A 15,082-nucleotide genomic window follows, 5' to 3' on the forward strand; every position below is an offset into this window, starting at 1 on the left:
GGCTTCCTTTGTCAGAAAAATAGATGAGGCACATTTTGGATAATGATGTTTTGTGTTGAGGCAGAGTATGTCCCTGCCTCAAGATGATTCAGACATTTGTTATGTTTTCTAACTTTCTGCTTCTGCTTCTTCTGGGCCACGGGTAGTACAGATTGCTTTTGTTTCATAGACTTAGCTAATATGTTTGCAAATTGCAATGAAAGAATCTCAGAAAATTACGCTATACATCAGTTGAGACAGAACAAATGGTTTTTTCCTTCAGACTGCTCCAGTGTGCTATTTGAGTGCAAATCAGTAGTTTTTATGAAGTGGATGAAGTTTGGTCCAAATAAGCTGGATTTCAGAGAATCTAATAATCAAAAAATTAAGCAGGTTTTGTCAAGATGGGTAGGAAGATTAAATTAAAGGGTGGTTTATGTTAACATTTGGCTCTACAAAAAGGGAGAAATATTGCTATGTGGAATACTTAGCTTCATTAGCAAAAGTAGCCCAATTAAAATATTTGCCCATATGGTTTTTTTAAGGATTTCAAATAGACCTTGTTTTGAATTTTCCTTGATTTAGAGCTGCTAACATTAAATGTGACACGTGAGATGGTAATTACAAGGTAATTATTTGATTTTCACTAAATAGACATTTCCATTAGATTCCTTCTGGCAATGTCTAGCTGAGGAAGTTGATTTTATAGGCAAATACAATATCACGATGTCTTTTCTTTTCTCAAATACGTAAGGAACAATAATGATAACTACCTCTTTTAATGTTCCTAGCCATCTGCACATCAACACTGCACTGCCTGATGTGCTGCTTTTTGATTAGGCTATCAGATTTGCTGAATGTGGACTTGATGCTTCCTTTTTTTACTGTTATGAAGACTTGCAAAAGCACCACTTGTCTTTTATCCTCCTTTTTGTTTATAATATCTTTGCATGTAATCTGCCAGGATTGGCAGTTAAGCTCTTCTGTCGCAGCTCAGAGTGACACCTGTGATTAAAAGGCCTGCTTCAATTCCCCAGTCTCTAGGTTTCTGCTTGTAGTTTTAAGATGAAAAAAGTCACGATGCTTCAGTTGATCTTTAGTATTGCAAAATCAGGCACGTGCACATAACGTGCAAAGAAAAGCTTTAAGATACGGAAATTGTATCTCTAGAGGATGTTATGTAATAATGAATTTAGACCCAAATACCAGCAGCTATAGGCTAGTTAAAACTCTGTTTCTATAAATGTGAAGATGAACTTCACTATAGATACCAGCCCAACCCTGTTAGTTGACCAGGGCAGGAAGCCAAGGTAGTCAGGTAGGATGTTACTGTGTGCCTCTAACTATGGAAAGCAGCATGGCTTAGACACACTACTCTGGGGTACCTGTGCTTGGTTAAGAGCTCCAATGGCCAAATTCTCTCTCTGACACAGCCAGCCAGACTGGCAGCCATTTATCTCAGGGACATGAGACATTCCTACTGAAATGTGCAGTTGCTGCTGAGTTGACTTTGCAGCTTCTGAGAATTGCAGTAGCACTTGCAGCTGCAGCTGCTTACATGCCCACCTCGTACTTTCCACAGGCTGTTGTTACATGTCACTCCGTGTTCACTCTTGTCACTTAGCTTACACGTTCCTTCAGCAAGTTGTAACCTGACAAGAAACTCCAGTTTGTGTTGCTCTTGGCATTCACCTGTTTTATGCACGTGCAGTGCATCTGTCTGCTATTCTTTTGTTTGGTTTCGTTTATTTGTTGGCCTCTGTGTCTAGGCAGAAGTTAAACTGCTGAAGAACCAGAAAGATCTACTGACTGGTCAACCCATTACTTGTGTTTGAGGACCAGCAATACTGGTCAGTGCATCTCTTAGTGATGCTACATACAGCTCCTTCCAGGAGACAGCCCTGTATGCCACAATGACAGTCACTGGGAAAGTAGTGTTCTGGACAGTACTAAATAAGAGATACAATTTTTAATGATTGCTCAACTTTGGGGTTTTCTTTACTGACTGTAAGGAGATCTAATATTCTTACATGCTAAGGAAGATGGAGAACATGGTATAAGATGAATTTGTTTTTTCCAACAGACTTTGTGATGTTTATAAAACGGTCTCATAATGGTAATCCATTCTTGTCATAAATGTTTCAAAGACAAATACCACAGTTATTTTTTTTAAGCATAAATAATTTGGAGGCTGAAACATTTTATTTTTAAATAATTGCTCATAATTTTGTCATACTAATCATCTATCCATAAGGTTATAAAGTATCTCCATCAATGTTAGTATAAATGTTTGCTTGCTCTTATGGTGTTACGATGAAGTTATTTTAATGCTAAACAGAGTGATTAGAAACATTTTTTGATGATGAAATATTATGTGCTGTAACTGAAAAGAAACATTTAAAATCTTCATGTATGCTTACTTTATTTAATGATCCTGTTATTAATGAAGTCTAGTGCCAGTGCAAGGGCTCAGTGCTGTCCAGTTTCATTATTAATTTTGAGTGTTTCATTCTTTGCTCCTGTTGACCACAGAAAGTTACAAAATATAATCTCTTCTTGTAAACAAAAAGCCAAAAAAATCTTCATTTAAGTCGGTGTGTTTCCATTCTCTTAGTTTTTTCATACTCTAGTAGTTTGAAGTGTAGCTCAATGAAAAGGAGAAGCCAGCTGTGATTGTGAGATTAGTGAAATTGCACATGAAGTTTAATAATAGCAGTCTTGGGATATGAAGCACCCAGATCGTTATAAAAAGGTGAAAGGGAGCAGAGAGCAGTTGCTGTGGAGCAAAAGGGCTTGTTGTATGGTGGATGCAGAACAACAACATTAAAATTAATGTGAGAAATCAAGGGTACCAGCTTTGGAAAGTGATGTACCTGTCTTTATGGGATTTGTTTTGCTGCTTACCAGAAATCTGATCAGCATGTAGTCCATTACTTCTTGGACTAGTACAGGAGGGGGTAGGCAGTAACTTGGTTTTGTCTCTATTTAGACTTGGTAGACTTTCACATTCTTTGAAATAATTTCCATTAGAAGAAAACAGTGGCACGAATAAAACTTACTGTACAGAAAATGTGGGCTGCCATTATAGCAGTGGTACATTATCATCCGTATGCATTTTGTGTACATATCCAGATGAGCTACAGAGTAAGTCCGCATAGAATTTTCTCTTTATTTAAAAAGTTACCTTTGAAGGAATACATTTAAAGGCCAAGAGAAACTGAAGTTGTTGCCGCAGTAGGCCTCTCTAGTGTAATATGGAAAGGGTATTGGTACATCTCACCCATAGATTATGTAGCTTAATTTGCTGAGGTGTTGGCACTCACTATCAGATTTTATGGGTGAATTGCTTACCCATATTAGTACATTTTCATAAAGCAGAATTGAGAGATAAATAAATAAATAAATAAAACCTCTCATGCCAGAACAAAAAGATCAGCTCTGTTATGTAACGTATAATCACTTCCTGCAGTGGATATTGCAGCAGGTTCTTTCGTCCTGTGATAAAAGCAATTAGATTTTGAATCTCCAAACACTGGAATGCACCTCAGTGTGTATCTACTAATGTAAAGATATGTTATCTTTCTAGGAAGGATTTAGGAGACTGATTAAAAACCTCCATTGTGCTTCTAAATAAGTCTTAGTCTATATCTGTAACAAGCAACCTAAATATGACATCTGAAACCAATTTTGCTAGGAACTATTTTCTTATAATTTCGTGTGATCCAAGATGCCTAGTCTAAATAGTGTTATGAAGCAACTTATGGAGAACTGTGTTTCTTTTTTTCTAACATGTCTCATAAATAATTGTAGCTTTATATCTTATTGTCTAGAAAAGCCTGAAAATATTTGGAATTAAATTTGATGGAATGCCATGTTATGAGTGGTAGTTGTTTCAGCTGAAGTCTTGAAAACTTTCACTTAAAAATGAAGCTTCACTCTGATGTATGAAATTTTTATGGCTTTTTATTGTTAATAAGTGTTGGTATTCTCATGTGTCCATATTTGAAATTGGAAAAAAATAAGTGCCATGTAAAGTTTGATTAATCTACTCTTGTGTAGGAAAATGGCTGAGACATACCCAGCAATCACAGAGCAAGAATGGCAAGCTGCACACTGGGAAGATTCCTTCCAGAGCAGCTCCACAGATACTGCATGGCAGATGTAACATAGTGGTTGAGGTGTCCCTACGTAGTGTGGACACATCCAACTTATCTACTGTAATGGTCTGTTACATGCAAAGATCTCCTGGAAGTCAGTGTCACATTTGCTGTGCATCCATTTTGCTGGCACTTGTACCATCCCTTTTATAAAGCAGGACTACAGTAGCTTCACAGTGAGAGGAGTGTTAGTAGAAGAAGAGATATATATTGTCCCGGATAGCTACTGGAGGGAGGAAATGCTGTTCTTGCCCCAGATTCTGATGCTCCTTTGGCCGCATAAGATTCTTAAAACATCTCAAGATGATTCAGATACCCATTTGTGACTGTATTGTCACTGACCATATCATCACCATTGATAGGTTTTCTTCCTTGAAAAGAGAATCTTTTGGTGCCTACTGATTCATATGATTGTTTATTGATCATGAGGTTCTGAGGCTGACCGAGGTGTGGTTGTGTTAGGAGAGTGGATGGCTCTTCTAACATCAAGCCAAGTGTAAGGATAAAGCAGAAGCTGGAAGATGCTTTTGATGGGCAACAAGAGATCTGAACCCACCAGGACTGAGAACCAAAGAGGGTAACAAGGCATGTTCTGGGCAGTACTGGTAGGAGAAAGAATCTGAGAATGTGAGAAGCATCATGCAACTGGGAGAGCAAGGCAGGGGCGTTTGAAGAGCAGCTGGCACTTACTGAGGGTTAGGGGCTGCTCTTGCCTGTGTGTGAGTTGTGTGTAACAGAAACAGCATTGTCTGATGGAGGTGTGTGGTAATAACAAGAGAAAGCTAGTCAGGAGTTGAAACACCTGGTTCTGCTAAGAACTGAAATTCTGAGAAAGTTACAGGGAAGGATCTTTCAACTTTAGGTGGCAGGTAGCTCAAAACAAGCGAGCAGAGGCTGAAAAACAGTTTTGTTGCTCGTATTGTAAAAGGGACTTCCAGAGAAGTTCAACAGTGAGCTGAGTCCTTTGCTAAGTAGAGAAATCTGTAGAGCTGAAAACTAGTCACCTTTAAATATAGGGATCACAGGGTGGGAATGGCCAGGCCACAGACTAAATGGACAGAGAAAAGCAGGGTGTAAATACTTTAGGTTTTGTCTCTAGTGTCCACTGTGGGGGGATAGAATGTAAGAAAATAGTGTAGAAGGTAGTCCCACCTGAGGAGTTGCAGCTGTACTAGTCACCAAAGATTAGGAACAGGCCTGAGCCTAATAGGCCACAGCTGTGTCCAATAAGAAGAAGAGTGCTACAAAAGAGTGGGTTAGCTGGTTGAAGAGAGAGCTGAAGTTTTTTAGCTGTACTGTGAAGAAGAAAGAGTGCTGTGAAGAGCTGCCCATGAAAAATCACCAAGAAGGTATAGAACTTTTGCAGTAAGATGACAACAGTCCACAGTGATGCAGCACTTGCATTCTGGTAAACTGTATTCTGAAGTACTTAAACATTGTGTGTTGAGACCTAAAGGCATGCAATCTAGTTAATATCTGTAAACTTAAATGGCTGTTCAAATGGCAGCTCTCCTAAATAGGCCGTCTGTCTTTGTGTACTGTGTTGAGCAAATGCTCATCTATATGAATGAGGATGGGGGAATTTCTTCTGCCCCTCAGGAAGTGTATGGTACAACCACTATCTTCTTCACATTCTGTTGCTCTAAATTTCTCCCTTGTCTTAGGAAATTACTCGATGCCTTGGTTTTATCTCTTGCACTTTCTGTTTCAATAATTGTTTCCTTTCTATCAGCAAAAGCATTCCTCCATATTTACCCATCTCCACAAATTTACCCCTGTCCTGGTTTTTCCTTCTAGTTTTGAGTGGACATTGGATCTGGTAACAAACTCTTACAGTCAGAAGTTTGCCGTTTCCTGTCTATGTACAGTGACCCCTAATGCCAGGCACACACCTGAGAATTGTTTGGGTTTTTTAAAGCCATAGTTTCTTTTAAAACAAGCTGGACTGTCACAGTCCAAAATTGAGAACTGATTTTTGTCTGACACTCACTGTGTTAACCACATTCTGTATAAAGTCTGAGAGGCTTTCCAGTAGTGTTTGGCTTTCCTACCACTATTTGTTCCCTTAGCAGACTGTTCATAAAATTTGCAATAACAATGCCAATAAGTACTTCCTCTCTTCTGATTTGCTCATTTGCTAGAGAAGTTTTTATTCTTGGTTTTGATTTACAAAATATCAAAGGCTGCAGAGCCTCCTTATATTCATTGTTCTGCATCTCAGTTGTTTATGCACAGTCACCTCTACCATGAGATGTGCACCTCTTTAGCAAATAACGTCTTTCTGTTTTTTACTTTTTAGTACTGTTCTCCATCATTGCCTGTAGGCAAGGAGGAAGGATGGTGATGTGAGTGGAAAAAGTGCTGTCCCCAAGTATACAGTAACTTAGAGCAGTGCTATTTTTGGGGGAGGGGGGATGTGTGTGGAGGTATATTTAAAATTAGTTCCTGTTTTGTTATATTACAGGCCTGAATTCAGTCGGTAATGACCTCAATAGTGCCTGTTTTAATGTAATCCCTGCTTGCTGACTGGTGTTCCAAGAATAAAAATTTAAGCCAAAAGATTTAATGAAATCCTTTGGGATTAGTGCTCACTGGGCTGGGGAAATTGCATATCAACCATTTCTCTGTATTCTAGCCATAAGGCTTGGTATTTGAATAGGAGGGTGTCCAAGAGAGACAACTCTTGAGTTCACAAATAATTTACATTTTTGTTAGTTACAAACCTGGTATTTGGGATTCTGTTGCCATAGCAATCCATCTGGGCCTGAACGGATAGTGTTTTAAGTGGTGGTTGTATAGAGATTCACAGTGTGTGCTTTAAATCCCCTCTGAAGTAATCCTCAGATCTGTTCTGTGACTTATTTGAGGTTTTGACAAAATCAATGTTACTCACAGTAAAAGTTGATGCTAAGCAAATTAAGCCCATAAAATAGTGAAATATACATATGATAAAGGACTGTAAAGTTCATAATGTATGACAATTTCTGTTTCAATATGTGAAACGATTAATAAATGCCCGCAACTGCATTTTGTTTCAAAATACATTAATTTGTTGCACATTATGCAACTGGAAATTATCCAGACTCTGTACTGGTTATTAGCTAATTTAAACTTCATAATCGAATGCTAGCCTCATTTTTCCAGACATCAGTTGTGTGTTTTACAGGATGTCAGTCTATTCATAATGGACTCCTCCACTTTCAATTAATCTGGTTTTCTCTCATAAATAATTCTAAAGCAGAGAATAAAATTTGAAATACCCATTTTCACTTCTAAGACTATTGGGCTTGTGTTTTGAGGATGTGCTACTAAATTCAGTAGGCTAAATGCCTGCTGATTTTTGTTGGAGATTTAGTTTATATTTTTTCATTTTGCCACACAAAATTTCAAGATAGTTTATTCCAAACCTCCCAGATATGCCACATAAGTGATGTCCTCAGGTCTGAAAGACAATCAATAAAGTAAACAAACCTGGGCTAAGTTTCAGCTCTGTCAAAACCAAAACCCTCCTGAAACTGATTTCTAGAGCTTTTATTCCTTCATGACAAAAATGTTGTCCAGTTGTGCTCTGGAACTGTCACTGAGCCATAATGATGATATATTAGCAGCTCTTTATTACTCCAGAGTACAGAGATTCAGTTTGCAAAATTATTCCTCACTGTTTGAAAGAAGAGAGGGAAGAATAGTACTCAAATAACAGCCATATGCTCCACTAATGAGTGTTTAGCCCATAATCCTAAACAGATAAAAATTCTTTCTTCATGGAGTTTGTAAAAGATCACATAGTTGTTCCTGGTTTTAAAAATAGTAATGGAATAAAGAAACTGCAGATGGCCTAAGATACCTTGAGAAATCTTTTAATTACCATGCAACTTCCCTTTCATCTTTTGTATCACAGTTCACTATGAGAAGTGAAGCATCTAATAAAAGGGGCTTATTTTTGCCATGATTCCGTGATGCTAAAAATGTTCTTTGCCACCTGTAATAAATGTAAATCCACTTTGTTTCTGTATGAGTTAAACAAGGGCTTCCTGAGAAAAATTGCAGACTTCCTTCCTTGCAGTGGAGTAGGGTTTCATTTCATGAGCATATATGAATGTATAATCTTAAATACAGTGGTTTTGCCTGAACTGGTTTTATTTCAGAGCTCCAGTCCTGCCCCAGTTTAATGGGACTATTGCCATAACTGGTTACCATAAAGGTGACTGGGATCAGAGAGTTTAGAATTAATGAAAAAAGGCTTTGTTGTTCTTTTGCTGTCTGCTAACTGAATCAAAGTTGCAGATCATTTAAATGAGTATGTACCCTGAAATTAAATGCCTTAAAGTATCTTCTGTAGATAACATTTGTTAAATATAGATTGCACTTCAAAGGGATATTGCAAGATGTAGTCGCACATATCAAAATGTGTTTCTGTTGATATTTCCAATGGTTTCATCAGGAAACGTCTTCTCTTGCAAATATTGAAATGAAAATGGAGCCTTGGAAGTTACTAGCCCTGACACATGCTATTTGTAGCTCTGAAAATATAGTTGTCACTGCAGGGGATCTCCTGCACTGAAGACCCACAGGAGTCCATAACCAAGGGTGAACGAATTAATCTTTGAACACATCTAATAAAAAAATTGCCTGTGTTTAATAGTAAGTGATAGAAACACAGCTGAATTTCTTTTGTAATGTGTTCATCTTCCTCTAGAAATGCAAATATTTCTAGTTTATTTATCTCCTTATATTTTCACTCTGCAAATCCTTGCAAAGGGTGATGGTATTTAGTTTCCTGGACAACTGTTGAATTTTATTGATTGGTTTTTACTTATTCCAGATGTCTATTACATTTTTCATATCTTTTGGAAACTCAGACTGTGAGCTTCAAAGAAGCAGGCAGGCTGTCTCTGTTTGCACTTAATGCAGCACCACGCTTATTCATAGGCTCACGTAAATCTGCTTCTGTGGTGCATAACCTGTATTTTTATTCAGTTATTTACAATTAGTAGTATAGTAAACATTTGTCTTTCCTTTCTATGTTGTCGTTGCCGCAGAAGGAAGCAGTGAACCTCCTGAAAGGCTCAGTAATAATATGGCACAGCTTGACACAGACAGCTTAGAGAAACAGGGAAGATTGAGGCAGTGCACCACAGAGCAGGTGCGACTCTGGGTGTTAATTTCTCTGAGGCACTTGCAGCTACCTCTGCTCAAATGCAAGATATACACAGGGCCCTGAACCAAAACCCTGGCTCTGAGCCCCAGGAGAAGGTGGAGATTAGAGGCTCTTTTATTGAACCCTCTTTCTGAGTGTTTCTGAATTTCAAATCCCTCTGTTTGGGAAAACTTGACTTGACAGCAAGAGGGAAAGTTTTGGTTGAACCCGTTCAGAGATGTTTGAGTACAGTAGTTCAGATTAGGTCTGTCGTGGTCTGTACCAGAACATTTTATACAGCTAATACAGAGCACCAAGTGAGGTGAGGCCTGCTAAGGCTATTGACATGAGTTGATATTTGATATGAGTCACAAACTGTGGGAATCAAATCAGCTGTGTTTTACACCAGCATCTGAACTATTCTAAACCCTTTAGAATAAGATTTCACATCAGTGTCCAGCTAACCTTGCACCATTTTAAGTGTTTAGCTCCTCACTGATGTCTAGGACATAAGAAAATGGGCTGTTAGATAGAAGAGCTGATCCCTATGGTTCAAAAACATTTAAAACTTGATAACATAAAATACTAGAATGCTTCTGACTAATGTATTATATAACCCTCAGCTCCAAACAGTTCTTAATTGTTGCTTAGCAGGTTTCTTCAGTAGACTCATATGAGATGAGTGATTTCTGGTATGTTATAAATATTGACAGAAATATACAGAAATAAAGGGAAATTAGATTTTATAATTAGTTATAGTTTGAGTCCTGTATGATTTGAGTCATGAAAGATGGTTTGCTGATTGGAGTGAGATGGTAGATGGAATCATGATTTGCCTTTTTAAAGGCCAGCATGAGTGTTGGTGTGCTGTAGTCTGACAGTTTCAGATAACAACATTTTCATTTTCTAGTTGATGTAAAATTAAAAATACGTCTGTCTATCTTGGTAACTATGTATTTGGCTCAATATTTTAATTGCATCCAAATTGGTCATCTTCACAGTTAATGCCTTCACAGCTTGATTGTGCTTGCCCTTTCACACCAATGTTGCCCTTATTGTAACCCTTATTGCCTAGCAGTTCCAATTTTCTCCCTTCTCTCAAGCAGCCTTTATTAATGAAGATTGTTAATAGTAAAATCTGCAAAGGCAGTATGCTGTGCTCCTTCAAATCCTACCTTAAAACTCACCTCTGTTGTGATGCTTGTAACCTGGCCAAGAAAGGCTAAAGCAGCTGGTGTGCTGTGTTCAGTTCTTACCGTACAAATTTCCTGTATGAAACAGCAGGAGTGAGGCATCAAAGACCCCTCTGCAGCATGTTCCAGTCTCCTCCAAAAGTGGTGAGAGAGGCTGTGGCTGTCATTGCAGGCTTATGTTCTTTCTTCCTTGGCTCTTCAGTCTAATGGGGTAATTCTGCTGAGATCTAATACACCATGAGAATTTGATTTTGATGAGAGGATTGACAGCCTCAGAAATGTGAAAGCCTGTCACCTTCCTGGAACTGGGGAGGCCTGCAGGTGCCCAGATAAAATTAGGATGCTTGGCATTTAGTCTGAGGTTTCAAGAGAGATTTGTTCCCTGAACCTGTAGATTTCTCATCTCTGCTGCTATTGTAGTATCTAAGACTGAAAAACTGGTTTTTAAGGAAAAGGGATGATACAAATTTTCTCTGCTGGGTGCTTTCACAAAAGTCCAGGGTTTTAAATATTAGGGTAAGCCAAAACTAAGTTTGAAAATGGCAAACTTCTGTAGCAGAAATGAAACTAGATAGTTAATTTTAAATGGATGGTAAACACAAGTATTTTTTTTTTCTTTCAGGAGCGTGGAGTCCTGAATAAACAAAGAGAAGAGAGTTAAGCACACATTCTCTATTGTGAACAGTAAGTGACCAACTTATATACTCCAAAGCTAAACATGACTTGCACTTCCTTTTAATTTTTTTTTATTCTTTCACATTTGCAGTTCTTCCAACAAGTGGAAGAAATTAGTGCAGGGAACATCTCTGCCCTGTATCCAACTTAGTTTCATTTCACTGGGGTAGACTTTTACGAATTCTGTAATCATCTCAGGTAAGAGGCCCAGGTAATCCACATAAAGTGCCTTCATTGCTGCTCACACTGAGAATATTATGTTTTTCTTCTCAGTAAAAATACATTGCAATAGAAATTGAACAGTAGCAAACTAAAAACAATATTACACCAACATTTGCTCACACGTGAAATTTTGCAGAAAAACAGATTCACTGCTGTAGTCAGATCCTGCTGAGTTGGTGTAGGAGCAAAAGACTTTTATGGGTTTGTATTAACCACATAACCACTGGTTCATTGTTCTGAACAGCCCTGGTCATGGCTGTGCTGTTCACTGCACACTGCAACCAGTCTCAGTGCATGGCTGCACTGGCCTCTGACAACTGCAGCATTGTCAAACACTGAGAAATTAAGATTGCTTACTGAGACAAGAAAATGGGCCATGTTTGTGTTGTAGGTGATAATATTGACATTGTCCCTAGAAAAATATCTTAGGTTGCTGGTGAAGTACCAGTCATGACAAAGTAGAGCACAGACACTGCTGTCACTGCCAATCCAAAGTAGTGTGCCCCAGGAACTGTAGCTGATTATATGGGTGTACCACATTTCTGGGTATTAACAGGTGGTGATATCTTCTGAGAGCCAGAACAGGTGGACTTGTGTTAACACATTTCTGTTAACAGTTCCAACAAAACAGTTCCTCTGTGCTAGGTGCCAATAGAACCTGCCTTTTTTGAGGTAGATAATTGTGGACGGTAGGTAATGTGCAGAGAATGTGTTCTTTAGCACCATTCTGCTCTTAGAATATACATTTGGCAGTACAAGATAAGGAATTTTAATGTTGTATATTAAGTCCCTATTCATTTAGCCAAACTGGTCTATGGGACAGGGTAGTTCTGAATAGAAATAAATCTTCAATATTTCTTGAGAAATAATAAAAATAATATTCTTGATTGGAAAAAAAATGTGTGTAAATCTCAATAGCAAAAAAATACCTATTCTATCTCTGGGCTGACAAGTTTGATGATGGGCTTTAACATGAAAGGAAATGTGTGGCATTTCACAAATCCAAGGAAACCTTGTGAACCTGTGTGGTTATTTGTACACTGTACTAAACTATATTACCTGTGGGCATCTTCTAGATATATAGCAAATGATACACATGTACTAGAAAATTCTAGAAAACTTCTCGAAACTCCTATTTATCTATTCCTTTGACTTTTTTTTCATTTTTTCTTCTATCAGTCATATTTTCCTTGTGTTTTCTCTTCTTTCCCTTGTGGCTCCTGTGGTTTATATTCCCTACTTGCTATCACGCCTCTTTTTACCCTTTATCTTTCCATTTTTGGCCACGTAGTTAGTCTGCTCGAGCTTCACATTTTCTGCTCTCATCTCCCACATAGGGCCATCTCCTCTTACTCTTGGCAGAGCTGCATTGCAGAATGTTTCTGATCTTGGGCAAATTTTAAGCTTGCTATTTCTAGTATCAGATAGACATTCTGCAGACCAAGAGCGTTATTGCTGGGTTTGGGTCATAATGCATAGAATAATGCCATATGCCTATATCTAAGGAATTCACAAAGGGTTACAATGTAGTGTAATGTAGGTGAGGTCTTGCAATTTTATTTGACATGTGGAAAGATACAGTGGAACTTTGGAAGTTGTTATTTAATGCATGGGATACCTTCAGCCTAATTAATTATGCTTTACGCCCTCTGGATCTGAAGTTTTGGCAGCAGGTGACTGGTAGTTACATGAATAAATGCTAGCAATTCCAGACAATTTGTATAATTCAACTGATCTATATTTACAAAAATCAACCAATTATTATAGACCTTCTTGTAGAAAATAAATTTCAGTACTGCAGACTCTGAAGATCTTCTCCCCAGTTGTGTTTCTGTGTCAAGTGGCCAGAACTCACAGGCAGCTCTTTCAAAATAATGTGGATTTATTTGTGTATAGTGAGAAAAATTTTGTCAACTATTATTCGTACTCCTTCACATACAAATTCTCTCTCTTCTACTGGCAGAATAGGTTGACAGGACCTTTTCATATTATCCATGGTTAATTTTATCAATCGTGGTATTATGATTATAAACTACAAATTATCTAACATATAATGAATATATAATTACAAAAATGAAACTCTGCAGTGGTTATTTAACATTTGTAATGTGAAATTTATTTAACACTCTCTTTGGAATATACATGGGAAATTAGAATAATAAAACAAATAAAATTACTCTTACCTCTCATCCATCATCAGTGAGAACAATGTAACCAGCTTGATCAGGCTGTGCATTCTCCCAGAGAGGGAACTTCATGTATGGTACTTTTGGGCCTTCTAACAACACCCTTGAGAACATGTGCTATTCTTACATGAAGGAACCAGTCATTCTTCTGAAAGTAGGTTTGATAAATTGGATTTGTGCAGTTATTTCGGAATACCTTTTTTCCTTCAACTTTAATTCAAGTTTAAAATATAAGTATCTGGTGCTTAGAGGCAAAAAAAGATTGAATTCCCCACATATAGAGAAAATAAAATTAAAATCAATATTGTTCTTATTTTAAAAAGGATAAAATAAAAGTCAATAATGTATAGTATATTTTGTGGGTTTTACATGTTCCCAACTTTATTTTAAGTGCAAGGGCCTTTGTCATTTGTATTTGATATTGCAAAAGATTGCAGATACCTTTTGAGGAACAGGAAAAAATTCTTGCCACATGTGTTCAAAAAAAGGTGTCCATTGTCCTCGCATGGTCAGCAGCAATCAGATTTCATCTGCCACAAACTTTGGTGTATCAAAGTGGCAGATAATTGATGGCTGGTTGATAACAGGTTTTTCTGTTACTCTTGTTTGATAAAGCAAGTTCAGGTAATGTGACATAAATTAGGAGATTGCACAAACACAGTGCTGGTACAGGAGAGGGATGGCCAGAATCCAGACTCTGCTGTGAGCAGATGAGAGGAGGCTTGGCCTGCTGAAAGTTATTGTATGGGCAGTTTGACTCCATTATCTGTAGAAAAGCTAAATTTATGTTAAACTTACCATTAGCTCATGAGCATGCAACATTACCCTTGTTTGTCCTAATATCTATTTCAAAAGCTACTGTGTTTTATATTTTATCATTTACAATATTATATATAGACGTATGTAATGTACCAGAGATAAAGGAGCTAAATGAAGGGGTTTTTGGTTTTGGAAAAGTTGTAAAAGTTGAATTTATGAGTATTCAAAAAGAAATGATCCTGTGGTTCCTGAATATTCTGTAGTAATCACAATAACCTTCCCTTATGTTATTATTTCAATTTTTCATGCAGTATAGTGATCTAGAAGCAGCATGAAGTGCCGTCATTCCTTGTTCTTTGCCATTTTGTCACAGGTTTTGTCATTACAAATTAAAATTCATGTGCATATACTGCAGGCTTGGATAAAATTGTTCATTGGAGTGTTTCCATTACCTTAAGTCTTTAATGAGGTCTTCCCCTAAATTAGTTTCACTCATTTTTTTTTCCTCACATAGTGAAAGTATGAACTTCTGGTAAATTATATAGTAGCATTTGCATAATGTAAAGGTTGTTTATATTGCTTCTTTTTTGGTTATCTTGTCAAGGCTATTCAGAGAAGTCTAGTCTCTATGACTTATATGCTTACAAAGTTCTGTGCTGCAGAAGTTTATTTTTCTTTTCTTTTTATCATTCCTGTGTTTTTTAATGTGACATCTCTGACATGGATTTAGATTTGGTACTGCTTTGAGGTATGCTAGTTATGCAGCCTAATTTT

The 15,082-nt window shown here is 37.4% G+C and overlaps 1 protein-coding gene across 3 annotated transcripts in view; it reads left to right on the forward strand.

The window, feature by feature from the left end:
* Window positions 1-15,082, forward strand: part of SYT1 (synaptotagmin 1) — a 333,762-nt gene that overhangs the window by 108,136 nt on the left and 210,544 nt on the right. For all 3 annotated transcript variants that reach the window (XM_054271868.1, XM_054271852.1, XM_054271860.1), the window contains one exon: window positions 11,089-11,150. The gene's annotated coding sequence lies outside the window, so the exon portion shown is untranslated. The remainder of the gene's footprint in view (window positions 1-11,088; window positions 11,151-15,082) is intronic.

Source organism: Melozone crissalis, unplaced genomic scaffold (assembly GCF_028551555.1).
Source record: "Melozone crissalis strain CALT ecotype California unplaced genomic scaffold, PUWL_Pcris_2 ptg000004l_1, whole genome shotgun sequence".
Classification (NCBI taxonomy): Eukaryota; Metazoa; Chordata; class Aves; order Passeriformes; family Passerellidae; genus Melozone; species Melozone crissalis.